The sequence below is a fragment of the Leptidea sinapis genome, chromosome 24, assembly GCF_905404315.1.
Source record: "Leptidea sinapis chromosome 24, ilLepSina1.1, whole genome shotgun sequence".
NCBI classification, from domain to species: Eukaryota; Metazoa; Arthropoda; class Insecta; order Lepidoptera; family Pieridae; genus Leptidea; species Leptidea sinapis.
Window position 1 is genome coordinate 3,527,869 of NC_066288.1, and position 15,500 is coordinate 3,543,368.

Genomic DNA, 15,500 nt, shown 5'->3' on the forward strand with positions numbered 1-15,500 from the left:
ACGGACTCCTAAACTAATGAACGGATTTTAATGGGGATTACTTCATGGAGTGCAGTTTGGTTCAACTTGAGAGATAGGATAGTTTTTATTTCGATTTGGGACCCATAATTATTTTTATATAACAATATTTGTTTTGTATGGACATTTTTTCTATGAGAGAATTTAGTGACGCACGGTTTTACAGTTCCGCTGTGAAACATTTTCATTATAACAACAGGTAGCATTTTTACGAAATAATTATTGATGTTATGATATACTATTGACAATTTCCTATAAAATAGTATTTTTTGTATTATCTACAGAACAACGTCTGTCAGGGCATCTAGTTAATTTATAATTATTCAAATAAAACACGCTCTAACATATGCTTGATATAAATAAGCATATATAATATAAAACAGATTGTTTTTAAAACAGACTATAAGTAAATAATTGTAATAACTTACCGTAATATATATTGAATGGTGCCGAATATCCTTAATAACACACTGTATTATTTATAATCAATAACAAAAACAAACACAACAAGATTACGAAACATTAACTTGTTTCGAGTTCGCAGCTTTACTGCAAAATATTGAGTCGTCTATGCATCGAGCGAGGCAACTGGCAACTGGCGTACGTACTACGTCGTCCCTTGCTATGACATGTTTCAATATTATATGCTAAAATCATTGCCGATTAAAGAATAACAATTATGCGGGATGAACACAAAAACTTGTAAGTTCATTTAGTTCATTAGTTGAATACAATCAATATTCTGCAACAAAAACAAACTCAGCTCATCTTTTGATATCACTTGTTCATAAGTTTTTAAATAAAGGTTTTTATTTATGCTCACTTTTAAACTATTTTGTTTTTTTTTTAATGTGACGTATCCTTTGTTTTCTAAAAGGAGATAGTATGTGCAAAACTATCACAAATATTTTTTTTATTGATTCCTAACAACTGCTCGTAGATAGAGTATTAAATGATATAATGACTTTTCATCTCCCTAAATGTTAAGGGTCCACACGATTTCTTTTTTAAATTTTCTTGACATTTCTTTTTAAATTTTGATTATGAGTCAGCATTAAAAAATACATACAACTTCAAATTTTCACCCATATACGATCAACAGTTACTTTTTTATTGCAATTTTAATATCGGCAATACAACGTTTGCTGGGTCAGCCAGTAATATATAGATTATTTAAATTGTAGATACTATAACATATATTTTACACCTATTTATATTTAAACCTAGCTGTTGGCCACGAGCAGTAAAAATGCTATGCCTGTATATTTCGTGATAATATTCAGCCTAGGTATTTTGTCCCGAAAGATTTTTATAGAAGAGAGGACAAACGAGCATACAGTCACCTGATGTTAAGTGTTCAACGCCGCCACCATTCTCTTACTACACTAGAGGTATTACAGGACCGTTGCCTGCCTTTTAGAAAGGTATACGCGTACGTATACTCATTTTTGAAGGTACTGTACGTCGTATCGCCCTGGAAACACCGCACAAGGAAGCTCATATCACAACTTGGTTGTACGTGGAAGGTCCTTGAAAACTATACTGTGGAGGACGCCACACATCCAGATGGTGGGGATGATATCCAGATCAGGACCAGGAATCAGGTGAAACAGATCTTCCGAACACTCCCCGTGATAGTTGCGGTAGAAGATACACAATGAAGCGACATCTCTTCGCAACGTAAAGTGATCTAGCTGTTCAAAGAGCACTGGAACCCCGAGATGGTTCGAGTTGATATTGGAGTGCGCCAGACCAGAGATGACACTAATACTCCATATGTGGCAGGACCTGCGCTTTGTAATGTGGGCCAGCTAGAAGTATTGCCATGCTCTGAGGTAATGACGACCAGCTTCGTCGAAGCCGATTTGCTTTCTGACTTTCAGATGGCCGCGGAATTGGCAATCGCTCAAGATTTTGAGACCCATTATTCCGATACTAGGCGAGGCATGAAAGGAAGTGTTCTTAAAAAGCGAGATGTGAGACATGGATTTTTTGTAGTGGTATACGCGCAAAGTTCAGCATTCAGCATTGTTAATTTGTTAATATTCATGAATAATTTGAGTTCTATCTATTCAGTAGTATTTGCTTATACAGACAAACAGATAAAAATTCTACAAAATATTTTTGTAGATAAAAACTCAATGTGCAGTTTTTACTTTACTTATAATCTTACTAAGAACGGACTGCCTATTGTGGTAACAGTCTCTGCCTGTTTTTTCCATTCAGTTTGTCTCGGTCATGTCTACCCCAGATTATGTCCTCTATGGTGGTGATTTGCATATTAGGAAGTTGACTTGAGATATCTCACTCTTGCAAATCTAAAAAATTTTAATTTTTTTAAATATGTCGCTCAAGTCAATTTCCTAATATGCAAATATTGAGGATGAGCAGGTTATCAACTGTAAAGTAAATCCTGTAGATGAAGCCACAACCTGAGAGTTGAACAAAGCATTATCAACAACACAAGATTTATCAACGACACGTCACTCAAACGGTTGGCTCAGTGGAACGCGAGAGGTCGGGGGTTCGAATCCCGCATCGTTCATAAATTGAATTTGTGTTATTTATACCCAGAACCCAGTGTGGGTTATCACTTTAAAAAAATAAATTGTAATACTTTTATTCAAAATAGGATTAATTATATATGAATCTTAAGAAGTTGTTTCATTATAATTATAATATTTTTATATACGAAATTCGTCATGGAAAAAAACCCCACCTCTCTCAAATTAAGCAAACCATCGCCTCACGGTGCTCAAGCAAGGTGCTTCTCTCCCAGAAGCATTTTGAAGACGAGCGGCACAGTCTTGCGGAGAGAGAGAACCCTTAAAATCATAAAAAATTATCGCTCTAGAATATTTTCGACTTAATTCCATTTTCGTTGCGTACGTAGAACTTTGATGTGTGATAAAAAACAATTGACCAATGATTTCCCGCCAATTGTTTTTTTTACTAAGGAGGTTGCAACGTTTCAAAAAATATAACATTCGAAATTTAAATATTTCCGATTAGCTAGAAGTGCAAAACTTTTAGTGTGCCCCATCTGGTCACAAATTAATGCTTTTACATCTTCTACTATTCTGTACAAGAAACCCACTGGTATATTTTTTTTAATAACAATATTATTATTTTTTGTAATTTAACTAAATTAAGATTTATTATTCAAACAAAACAAATGTGTCGACGCAAATAGCGTCCCACACCAGCGCCCTTCCCCGTGCCCAAGCCACCAGCGTCATTCCATCAGGACGCTTGCCATCGCGGCGGGTAATACCATTTGGCTCTAAAACAGCTGGTATATTAAGAGCGGCAAATGCCCTGCGCATGGCTTCATTAATGCTGGCGTGACCACTGATACGGCCTGCCGATTTTAGGCAGGATAAGTGACGTGACGTCCAAGAGCATCTACCTAAACGCCACATCTACATTGATGTGGTTCATTCAGTTTTATACCTAGCCGGAGTGATACGCATATTGATAATGTCATATTGTCAAGTAGCGTTCCAATCGGCGCAGAAGGCAAGGCTTGTAACCAAAAGCCCGACTCATTTTGTGTCACGGCCAAAAGACGAGTCAGTAGATGAGATCAAAAGATCATCAAAGGCTGACTTACAAAAAAGTGCGTCACATGCTTTTTGACACTTTAAATCATCTGGAAAATTTTGAATATATGCAATATTTAGCCAAGCTTCGTTCAAATACACAATCTCTTAATTACCTGGTACATGATTTACAATTCTAGTAACCAAACCAAATTATAGTGTTTATAATCTCATTTTTTCTCATTTTTAATCCCCTTAGCTTCGTTATTTGGTTTTATAAACTTAGATTTTCTAGCAATTTAGGTTAATGGTAAATGTGTTTTAATGAAATAATATCTCTAAATATGAAGAAGTGCAGAAAAGATAACAGTATATGAAACGTTCGCGTTGTTCCATATAAAGAGGTTTCCTTGTGCCGCAGCCGGTGGTCATTGTCTATAATTAAGAAACAAGTCCAACCAATAAACCTAAATTTCATTAATAAAATATTATAAGTAGAAAAGTTGATCATGTTAAAACTATCGTATGTACCTCCAACAGATTTATTGAAGAATTCAATTAAGATGGAAAGCAAAATAAAATAATACAAGCTTAAATTTATATCTTATCATGTGATTAAATAATTTTTAATAACTAATTAATTGGTTAAGGTGTTTTCCTTTACTAGCTTACCAACAGCAAAAAAGACTGCTGTATAGTTTTTGCGTGTTTTATTTCTCACATATTTCAGTTGATTGTGTGATTTTGTCGGAAGAATACTCCATCTAGTTGATAACTCTTTGTATCTCCATACGTCCAAGCGATCCAAAGATTATATGAGCAGACTAGCGCCTTATTAAGTATTCCTTGAGAGCATTGAGCTCAATAAATTTTCAATCCGTACATAATGATCTTAAGTTGAGGATTCAAATATACAAGGTGTTTTTCGTTTCGATATTTTCTATTGTTGGGCTTTGGTCGTACTTTCTCCCAGCGACCCACCGTAGCGGAATATTAGGGGTTGTAAGGGGGTCCGATTTCGATTGCAATGCTGTGTTATACTGTGATGCTTCAGTCTGACGTTGAGCTGTTTCTGTCTGGGCGAGGATTTTGTGTCAAAAATAACAAGGAATAGGTTGAGAGCCTGTCTAATGAAGCGGTTGTGTTAGCTGTCGCCGCACACATGGGGAGTTGTTCGGCTTAAGGTCGCTCACTATATAGAAGATGTTCTTCGGTATACTACGTAACACGACCCGAAGATTCTTCTCCTCCAGAAGAGCATTCGAGTGGAAATGCACTCGCACGTCTCGAAGGAGGGAGCAGCTTGCCATGGTCGTCAGCTGAATTAGCTTCCTTAAGGAATCCTTTTACTGGAAGAATCATATGCCTGTGGCGTGGACGACAAGGTATAGGAAGTCAGAATTTGTTACCGCCATCCAGTGGGCCTTGTCGTCTATCAATATACGCGGGGGAAGTCTGGCGGAGGAACCGCGAGGGACGAGGGATGCGATGGCTCAGTTGGCGAATGGAGAGGTCGCGGGGGAAGATAAGTGAAAGATGAATGATTCGGGCCCCGCTTTTATTGCTGCTCACTAAAGTAAAGTTGAGCTTCCATCTACTTCAGATGAATCTGACGTTGATGGGAGCTTTTGTGATCGTAGGGGCAGCTAGGGTAGTCAGGCGTGCTGACCGTCTCCTCCGTTTCCATCTCCGAAGCGCGCTCGAGTGCTGCTGCACTGGGCCTACATTGTGGATGCGGCAGTTAACGACTGGTGGTGTTTTCTTGGACCTTTGTATAAAATTTATATAAATTTATATTTTTTTATAAAAATAAGGGACGAGATGAGCAGGACGTTCAGCTAATGGTAATTGATACGCCCTACCCATTACAATGCAGTGCCACTCAGGATTCTTGAAAAACTCAAAAATTCTGAACGTCACTACAATTGCGGTCGTCACCTTGAGACATATTCAAATTCAAATTTTTATTCAAAATAGTATTTAAAATCACTTATTGAACGTAAAAAACTACCACCCAAAAGAGACTGCCTCAGACCTGAGAAGTATGGGACAAGAAACTCAGCGGCCTTTTTTTAAATATAAAATATGGATTATAATGTGATATCGTACAATTAACATTTATAATTAAAGAGCCTGAGGGTGTTCGCTTCATTCGCAGTCCGTGGTGTCATTAAGAAAATCGTTTATGCTATAGTAACCTTTCCCACACAAACGATTTTTAACAATTCTTTTAAATTTCGTAACACATTTGTTTTGTACATTTTCTGGGATCATATTGTAGAAGCATATACATCGCCCAACAAAAGACTTACTAACTCGACCCAACCGAGTAGTAGGCATAACAAGTTTATGTTTGTTCCTCGTGTTAACATTATGAGTGTAACAGTTTCTAGAAAATTCTTCAATGTGCTTATGAACATGCAGATACATAAGATGAAAAGTCTCATTTGCCCAGTAATTTTACTAGCTACGGCGCCCTTCAAATCGAAACACAGTAATGTTTACTTACACATTACTGCTTCACGGCAGAAATAGGCGCCGTTGTGGTACCCATAATATAGCCGGCCTCCTGTGCAAACGAGCAACACACTAGTAAATATATAATTTAAATCTTAGTTTCCTACACTTAATTAATAAAATTTTAACCAACAATTCTGCAGTCAATTCCGTCCTATGCTTCTCAATTTATGAACTAAATGAATTCTCATAGATTCCACTAAGGGGGCAAATAACAAAGACCCCATAAAAAACAGCAAACGGGCCATCTCGTCTATATTTAGCAGCCCCACATCCGCTATATTGGTTACGGTGTGCTGCCAATCTCCGTACATCTTTCTTTTATTACTTTGCAAGATTTTGCTGATATTCATAATGCTTTTTTTTATTTAAAGTTCATAAATCTTTCCGGAGAAAATTTCCCGGAGAACCCTTTACGTCACTCGAATGGTTGGCTCAGTGGAAGAGCGCTCGCACGGACACGACAGATCGCGCAACGTTCATATATTTTGTTTTTAAATTTAATTTGCGTAATTAATCACAGAAGTGACTTTTGTGGTGTGTGGAGGTGGTGATCACATTAAAATAATGTTTTTGAATTCTGCTAAACAGGTGTATCGCTGTACTGCCCTACCAAGTTCGAGGAACCTATGGTCTGCCTGGCTGATCACAGTTGTACGAGATTTCCATCTTGGGTCCCACGGTGAAGTACCAAATGTCAAAAATGTAGTGTTAAGTGGAATGGAGAGTCGGTAATGCCGGTGGAATGTGCTATATTTAATAGTATTACTCTGGATTCCAAATTACAGTCGGGTCCCCATATTGAAGGATTGGCTAATATAGTTTAGTTTTGCAGCATAAGCAGTTAAAATATTAGACATATATGAAAAAACTGACGACGCGACTTTTAGTTTATATTAGTTAATTTCATAGTATTATGTCTTAAGCTATATATTTGAGGGCAGTGCAGCCGATATTAATACCATCTTTGTGCTGCAGAAGAGGTCGCGCTATTTATAACCTAGGTCCTAAAGAAACATTTTTCTTCTTGAGGTGCCATCTCCTACCGGAGGTCGGCTACCATTGGTGCTATTTTAAACTTTGACACAGCAGCTCGGAACAGGAATGTTTGCACCTACCGGGATTCGAGCCCGGCTGTAGTCAGGGTCACTAACAATTCGGCTATATGGGTCGTCAAATGTGTTGTGTTATTCAAAAAAAGAAGAAGCCCGCTGAGTTCCTTGCGCCTGTTCTTCTCAGATCTGAGGCATACATTTTAGAATGGGTGGCTTTTTTATTGGGAGTTTTTGACTTTCAATTAGTGATTTTTCATCCTATCCTGAGGGTGTAGTGTAATATAGTCGAGTTATGTCGAATTACCTCACGCCTTAGTTAATTTTGTAATGCGTAACGTTACCAACATCAAATTGACACATAAAAGTCGCTTAATATCAGGTGGATCAAACACACGTATTGTCTTATTGTTTCATACTCCCATAAAAGTAACTTGATTCGAGGAACATACTATGCAGCGATGACTGCATCAGCATAATCTACGGTAGCTAAAACTATAACAGACCATGTATTACTATTGCCGGTATAGCAAAAAAAACAACATAAGAATTCCAAAATGGCCGCCTAGCGACTTAAGATATATGTGTATTATAGGTAAATACTTAAAGGGAAGTATTATATCTTGTACGACCGTCCAGAACCCTTCATGAGAGAGTTCCGCTCGCAATATACTGTTTCTTTAATAGTTGGAAACATCGAGGATTTACATAAGTGTGAGGCTCCTTTGCATAGGACGCCGGCTAGATTGTGGGTAGCACAACGGCGCCTATTACTGCCGTGAAGCAGTAATGTGTAAGCATTACTGTGTTTCGGTCTAAAGGGCGCCGTAGCTAGTGAAATTACTGGGCAAATGAGACTTAACATCTTATGTCTCAAGGTGACGAGCGCAGTTTTCTCAATAATCTTGAGCGGGACTGTATTAATGGGCAGGGCGTATCAACTACCATCAACTGAACGTCCTGCTCGTATCATTCATTATTTTAATTAAAAAAATATCACGCCTGGCTTATTTAAGAGCAATTTCGCCAAACACCGATATTGTAGGGATTATTTAGTTTATAGTAAATCGCTGAGGCCCGGGTAGAGCTATACTAATTAATAATACATTCAGAGAAAAGAGTTATGTTTTGACATCTTAAAACTAAAGAGTAGCTTTGTTGTATTTTAAAGTCAATACAGCCAAAAGGCGCTGGTTCCTGATTGGAGGTGGTGATAGTTCGGTTGGTGCAGCATGGCTAACGATATTTTAGATTAGACACATTTGGCTGGTAGCTGCTGAAGCGAACGGACATGAGAGTTAAGTATTTGGCTTTAATAATAATTATTCGTGTTTTTCTACTATTTTCTGTTCAGATTTTATTATCCCTTTAAGTATCTCTTAATAATCTAACACACGCATAAAAAGGCAGGTATCAGACACACTCTAATATTTTTCACTACACTCTCGCCTGGAAAGCACTCAAATTGTGCAATTTATCATCATTTAATCTCTTGATGCCATTGTTATTAGCTGTTTTACAATTTTTTATGTATTTTAATGTATAATGTTGTAATGAATTTGTTAATTTTAAAGTGATATCTTTCACGTCTGAGATTAATTATACAAATTAAATTTATAACCAAAATATAAGAACTATGCGCACTCAAACCGGCATCCTCTCGGTTCCGTTCGAGCGCTCTTTCCAACTGAGCCAACCGTTCGAGTACGCATGGATCGTAAATTTTGGTATGTCTTGTTCAGCTCTCAGGTTGTGGCTTCATCTACGGGATCTACTTTACAGTTGATAACCTGCTCAACCCCAATATTTGCAAATTAGGAAATTGACTTCAGATGTCGCAATAAATTTGAATGATCAAATCTAAACAATTTGCTATTTTTAAAGTGATGAGGGATTGGGATTAATTATTCAAATTAAATTTGTAACAAAAATTTATGAACCCATGCGTACTCGAACGGTTGGCTCAGTTGGAAAGAGCGCTAGAACGGAACCCGAGAGGTTGCAGGTTTGAGTCCCGCCTCGTTCAGAAATTTTGATTACAAATTTAATTTGCATAGCTATTATAAAGTTTTGACGTTGTTGGAAGGTTAGCGAATCCTAGCTTTCCTTGCCTTTCTGGTACTAGACGAATTCGAGAGCCTCAATACAACCAAGTAATGGAATTGTGTGTGTGAAAAATAAAAGAAAATATCTAAAATATGAATACATAGATTGCAAAAAACAGAATTAATATCATATTGAACGCAGAGAGCTATTTGTCTTTGACTGCATTTCAAAAAGGCTCACACATAATTATATAGAACAAAGGTACTTATGAAAAACGGAATAGAAATACCAATATAAAGTTTAGTATAATATAAGTGGTTAAAGAATAAAATGGCTTTTTAAAATTGAATAATTCTGACATTGATATTTAATAAAATATATTTATTTAATGGAAGTTTTACCTTTTACGTTTACGGGTAGAAGAACGTCATTGTTCTACACATAAGAACATCATCGCGTTTACGGGAAGGATATTTATAAAATTGCCTCCAAAAAGGATGAACTACGTTATAAGTCTACTAATACTATCGTCAGTAATGCTTTATGCAGTATGCCCTTGTGCTGCCCTTAGTTAAAAATTGAAATTTAGTTTAGTATGAAACGTGCAGTCATTTGACATAAGTGTGAAATTTTAGTAATTACCTACAGTATGGTGAATGGCCACGAATAATCCGGCTAAGTTTGAAATGCTCAAAACGTAGTGGATTTCGTCTATATCCTTTTTTTACAAGATTATAGCCGTCACCTGTCTTGCCCTCATCTGTCAATGACTGCACTTTTCATACATTCGAGTGAATCGCTTTTTTCTTAGAGTTTCGCTAGGCTGGTTGCCTCTAGGGAAGTAGATTACTTCCCTAAAACTAGACTAAAAACTCTGTGAAGGTACTTTATTTTCCTTGAGAATAAACTTTAGGAATAATCGCTGAATATCGGTTGACAGGTTGGGGCTGTCTCACTGCGAGTTTTACTGTCTACTGTTCGAAGTTCAGCACACCAACACAAATAATTCTGATGTTATTGTTACTTACTGTTACTGTTTAGTTCTAAACATTTGCTTAGTTTTATATATACTTCTCTGGCACACTCAATTTCAATTTACTGCGTTCCTGTCCTGGGCCACAAAAACTAAATTCTTAACTGTGGAAAGATCACAAAGAGCCCTTTTAAAAGTGACATTTCTAAAGCCAAGACTCTATCGTACTGAACAATTATTTACGGCCGTTTTCAATAACCTATCTATCATAAGTTAAACTTACTAGAGGTAGACAAATCTATCATTTTATGCTTACTTATATTTCAATAACCTATTGACAGATAGCGTTGGACTATAACTATGGATAGATATGATCTTGTCATTAAACGGTGAAAGCAATGCATCCGTAAGTTAAACAAACGATAGATAGATTATTGAAAACGGCCGATAAAGACTATGACGTACTATCCGTTAGATAACTTGATGTTCTTCGTGTTACTCTCAAAAGACACATAACGTTAATCCCTAATCCATCTTACCCTTTGAAAAGGAGAAAATATGTTATTATTAAGACAACTAGTGTTAAGACCAGTTTTGCATAGCAACAGTTTACGAAACAATCAGAACATGTATATAAACGAAAAACTCGAGATCTACGCTTAACAAAATGGAATGTAGGCGAAGTATAACCACTTGATTGAAATCTAGAATTATGTTGAAATGGTAGAGCTATTTAACTACACGGAGTAAATTTTAATAATGCATAAGCCGGAAAACGTCCACTGCTGGACAAAGGCCTCCCCCAAAAATTTCCACCATCGGTCCTGCGCTGCCCTCATCCAACGTATTCCGGCGATCTTGACCAGATCGTCGGTCCATCTTGTGGGTGGCCTGTTAAATTTTAATGTATACCTTTTTAATAAGACAATAAGAAGTGGCTCACATACACACACACATACATCCTGTTCGTATAATTTTTTTCTTTTGTTATATCATACTCTTTATATACTTAAATTGTGTGATCCCTAGTTTTTGATACTGTTAATATTAATTGATATGGAATAGTGTGGCCTTCTGGCATAGGTAATACTAACTTAATAGAAGGTCACACCCATTATTATGTTTGTACTATTTTTGTTACTGAAATAAAATATCATTTTTCATTTTCATTGCTTAACCTGTAGTGAATTTGATATGTAAAGCACTTTTAACCTTTAACGAAAGGAGGATGGCGAGAATGCATGTGTTTTGGGACCCACTGAAGGAAGTGAAGTACATAATGGAACCTTTTTAATAATTGTAGGACGTAACAAAACTAAGAAAAAAGGAAATCGTATGTAAGTCTAAAAAAGTGGGAGAACGAAAGATATACCTAAAAGTAAATTATAACCTAAAATTATTAATCAATATCTATTGTTCAATCAATAATTTGTATCTTATGTACACATAGACGCCTAATTACTTTCTGAGGAAGGTTGGCCAGCCGCTAATAATTGAGGATTCACAATTGCATGTAGTTAAGCAGAAAGGACTCAAACCACACTTTGGTCAAAATAGAGTTAAGTATGCCATCGAACTCCTGATGGTCGAATCTGTCATGTAGTGAAAAGCCTATTTCTAAAATGTACACGGAATCTGTTTTTTGGATATTTATATGGAAGATTATTTAGAGCTGAAACTTCAAATACTTATAACTCAAAAGTGCCTTAGTGTGGTTTGAGTCCTTTTTGCTTAACTACATCCAATTCATTCTTTTTTCAAGCAGGTATCGAATCTTATAAAGATACCTATTTACCTACTGATTTTAGTTTCAAAACACGATAATAATCTTATTGAATCTTATTTTGAATTACTGATTTGAGTAGGTATAGATAGTATGATGGTGTCGGAACATCCATATAATTAATGACAAGGACTGTCATGTTAAAAAAATGTAGACGTCAATTTGCGCAAAACGTTCCGTTATGCAAGATGACTTATTTTTTAATAAATTATAATAATTTATATCTTTTGACACCCATATCTAAGTGCCTCAATAATTTTTGTATAAACTTAAGTTTATAATTAATATAAACTTGTACTTGTACGATGCTTCCTTAATTTTTAAATTATGTGGGTCCATTCTCGCCATTTTCCTTTATATATTGGATGCACCTTACAAACTTATTTGTTATGTATATTACAGGCATTATATTACAGGCACTCTATTTGATTTAAAAAAGTGGCCGTTTGGTTTCTTGCGTTTTCTTCTCACGTGCTCTACTTTTTCAGAACTTAAATTCAGTAATTTAAAAGAAATAATTACAGAGACGATTCAAAAGTTCTTAGTTTAAGCCTAGTTGAGTAAAGTTTATTTCACTTTGACTTTTAAAGTACACCACGTAGTGGCCACTAAAGCTTCACCTTTAAACTGAAGAGATTGTTGCGGCGCTTGACCTGGGGTAGGCCACTGCAGTATTCATTTGCGATTATTGTATAAAATCCACTTCGCTCGCTATTATACGCCCCAAAATCCCATCTGGTCTGTACCGGTTCTACATGGTAACGCAGTTTACCTTATTGGTCTTCGTCGGGGTAACGAAAGTCCCTCTTCCCGAAGCGATCAAACCAAAAACACAATGCGGTCGTTGCCTGTGTCCTCTCCAAATACAGAATTGATATTGAGAGCTGATTTATCTTTACTTTTAAAGCCAAATGAAAAACAATTGCAAGTTTAAATTTAGAATGTTCTAGTTTTGATAAATGACGAGTAACCTGTTGAGTGATCACCGTCAGTCAAGTTTCACCAGGAGATTCACAGAAACGCTGCCGACCTGTGGAAGGTACCCATATCGTATAGTTCTGAAAACACTGCGCGTGGAAGCTAATTTCATAGTTTGGTTGTTGTATTAATTAATAATTTATAATAATTTTGCTGGTACATAATATATGTTAAACAAAAACAATAATGTACAGGTCATGTCGCAGACAGATAGATCATTGTCTTTTTCGTGACAATCCGGGTTTTACCACTCTGTGGGTTTAGTCTCAGCTTTGAATAACACATTTTGGACGTTTGGGCATGTGTTGCTATGCAAGACTAGCTGGGGTGGTAGGAATGTTTAATTAATAAACATACCACCGTTTTCTAACGTAAGGACTCATAATCGAAATAAAAACCAAACAGGTCCGTTGAAAAATGACATAAAAAAGTCACAGAACTGATTTGACTCTCGTGACATGTCATAACCATGTCTCGTTAATTACACTTCTCACATGTGATCAATGGCGACATGCTATACTATACTAACTTCTTACGGCCGTTCCCAATATACTATCTACAGATATAAAAAAATTACTATATTCTACTGTCACTAATTAGCTGTCAATAATCTGAAGCTGCCCCAATATACCCGATAAGTCATTCTTATCGCCTTATACTGGGACGCGTGAACTGCAGTTTCCAAACAAACTTTATATCACTGGTAAGTATCGTCGTCTCATTGACAGACAGCGTGCACGGATAAGGTGAGTTACCGTCGATAAGTTTATTGGGACAGAAAAGCCAACGATAGTTAAGATTTTTATCTCAAGTAAGATGTAGACTGAATATTGGGAACGGCCGTTAGTAATTTACATTTAGGTTCAGTAGCATGGAAGAGGTGGCCATAAGTTCTTACGAATCACCTATTATATATACGATAATTATTTTAGCGGGGTGTGATGGTGGAATTTGGCAGCAGAAATCACTACAAGAGTAACTAAAATATAAAACAGTAACGACAAACGATGTAAGCAATTCTTTATAGATTCGGGGCCGAAATTTAGACAGCTCTGCGTTGCATGCGTTTAACTGCTTCGAACTAATACATGGGATACACCGGGCTAGAGATGAGAGATGATTGTTAAAAATTTCGAGATCCAGTATTCATAGACCCAGTATGCCTTGTGCTTCCCAGGGCATGAATAAGGGCTTTTCGATGTGGTAGTGTCTCATCAAAACAATATCAATCCAGACTCGGCCGCATAAGTACCACAATTTTTACCAGTGGGAGGCTCCTTTGCAAAGGTTACCAGCTAGACTATGGGTACTACAATGGTAGGCACCATTTCTGCCGTGAAACAGTAATCATATGTCTCAAGGTGACGAGCGCAATTGTAGTGGCGTTCAGAAGCGGTACTGCATTGTAATGGGCATGGCGTATCAATTACCATCAGCTGAACGCCCTGCTCGTCTCGTCCCTTATAAAAAAAAACAAAACGTAAAACAAGTAGTGGCATTACGCCGCTCTCTTGCGTAGGTAAGTGTCAGTGCCCATTGCCTATCCATTTACTGACTACACACCCGGATAGTTACCGAGTCTCCATCACCCCTCTTGGAACTTACGACTATTATCTATTCAGGAGTGTACCAGTTCAGACATAAAACTGTTGGGAGGGCTCAATTTTTTTTGGTTATGAAGTAGAGGTGGCCGGATGGCATTTCTTCCATTTTTTTTTTTTTTTTTTATGGAATAGGAGGACAAACGAGCGTACCTGGTGTTAAGTGATCACCGCCGCCCACACTCTCCTGCAACACCAGAGGAATCACAAGAGCGTTGCCAGCCTTTAAGGAAGGTGTACACGCTTTTCTTGAAGGTACCCATGTCGTATCGTCCCGGAAACACCGCACAAGGAAGCTCATTCCACAGCTTCGTGGTACGAGGAAGAAAGCTCCTTGAAAACCGCACTGTGGAGGACCGCCACACATCCAGATGGTGGGGATGATATCGTAACTTGTGGCGTGTCGTGCGTAGGTGAAATTCGGCGGCAGGAATCAGGTTGAACAGCTCTTCGGAACACTCCCCGTGATAAATGCGGTAGAAGACACACAATGAAGCGACGTCTCTACGCAACGCCAAGTGATCCAGAAATTTCCATTCCACAGAACGTGTGCCACTGAGTTGACACTGGTGCGAACGAGTTTATTCCGGCACACGTACTCTAAATTCGTAGTCCTAGGTTTATGGAAGGCATAAAAAGGCATTTATATTCTCAAAATTGATTCCTTTAGAATTCTTTTTGATTTCATTTCTAATATACTTGATACTACTACCGTTTTGGAAACAAATCGCGCTCTGAGAGAGTAGAAGCGGTACAAGAAACTCTCCCAGCATTCTTGATTTGCGCTCTTTTTAATGAAATATACAATATTGTACTGTCATTGCTGTTGCTATAAAATAATCATAATCTAGTCCCAGGCTGTCGGATCACTTAGATATTCAGCTGCGGAGTAGTAGGATTTACGACTGATCCATTTTTTAGTAAAAAGTCAATCGTAGACCATCCGATCTCAAAAAGAAGTGACAGTTCGAATAGGGCTTATCACAGGCC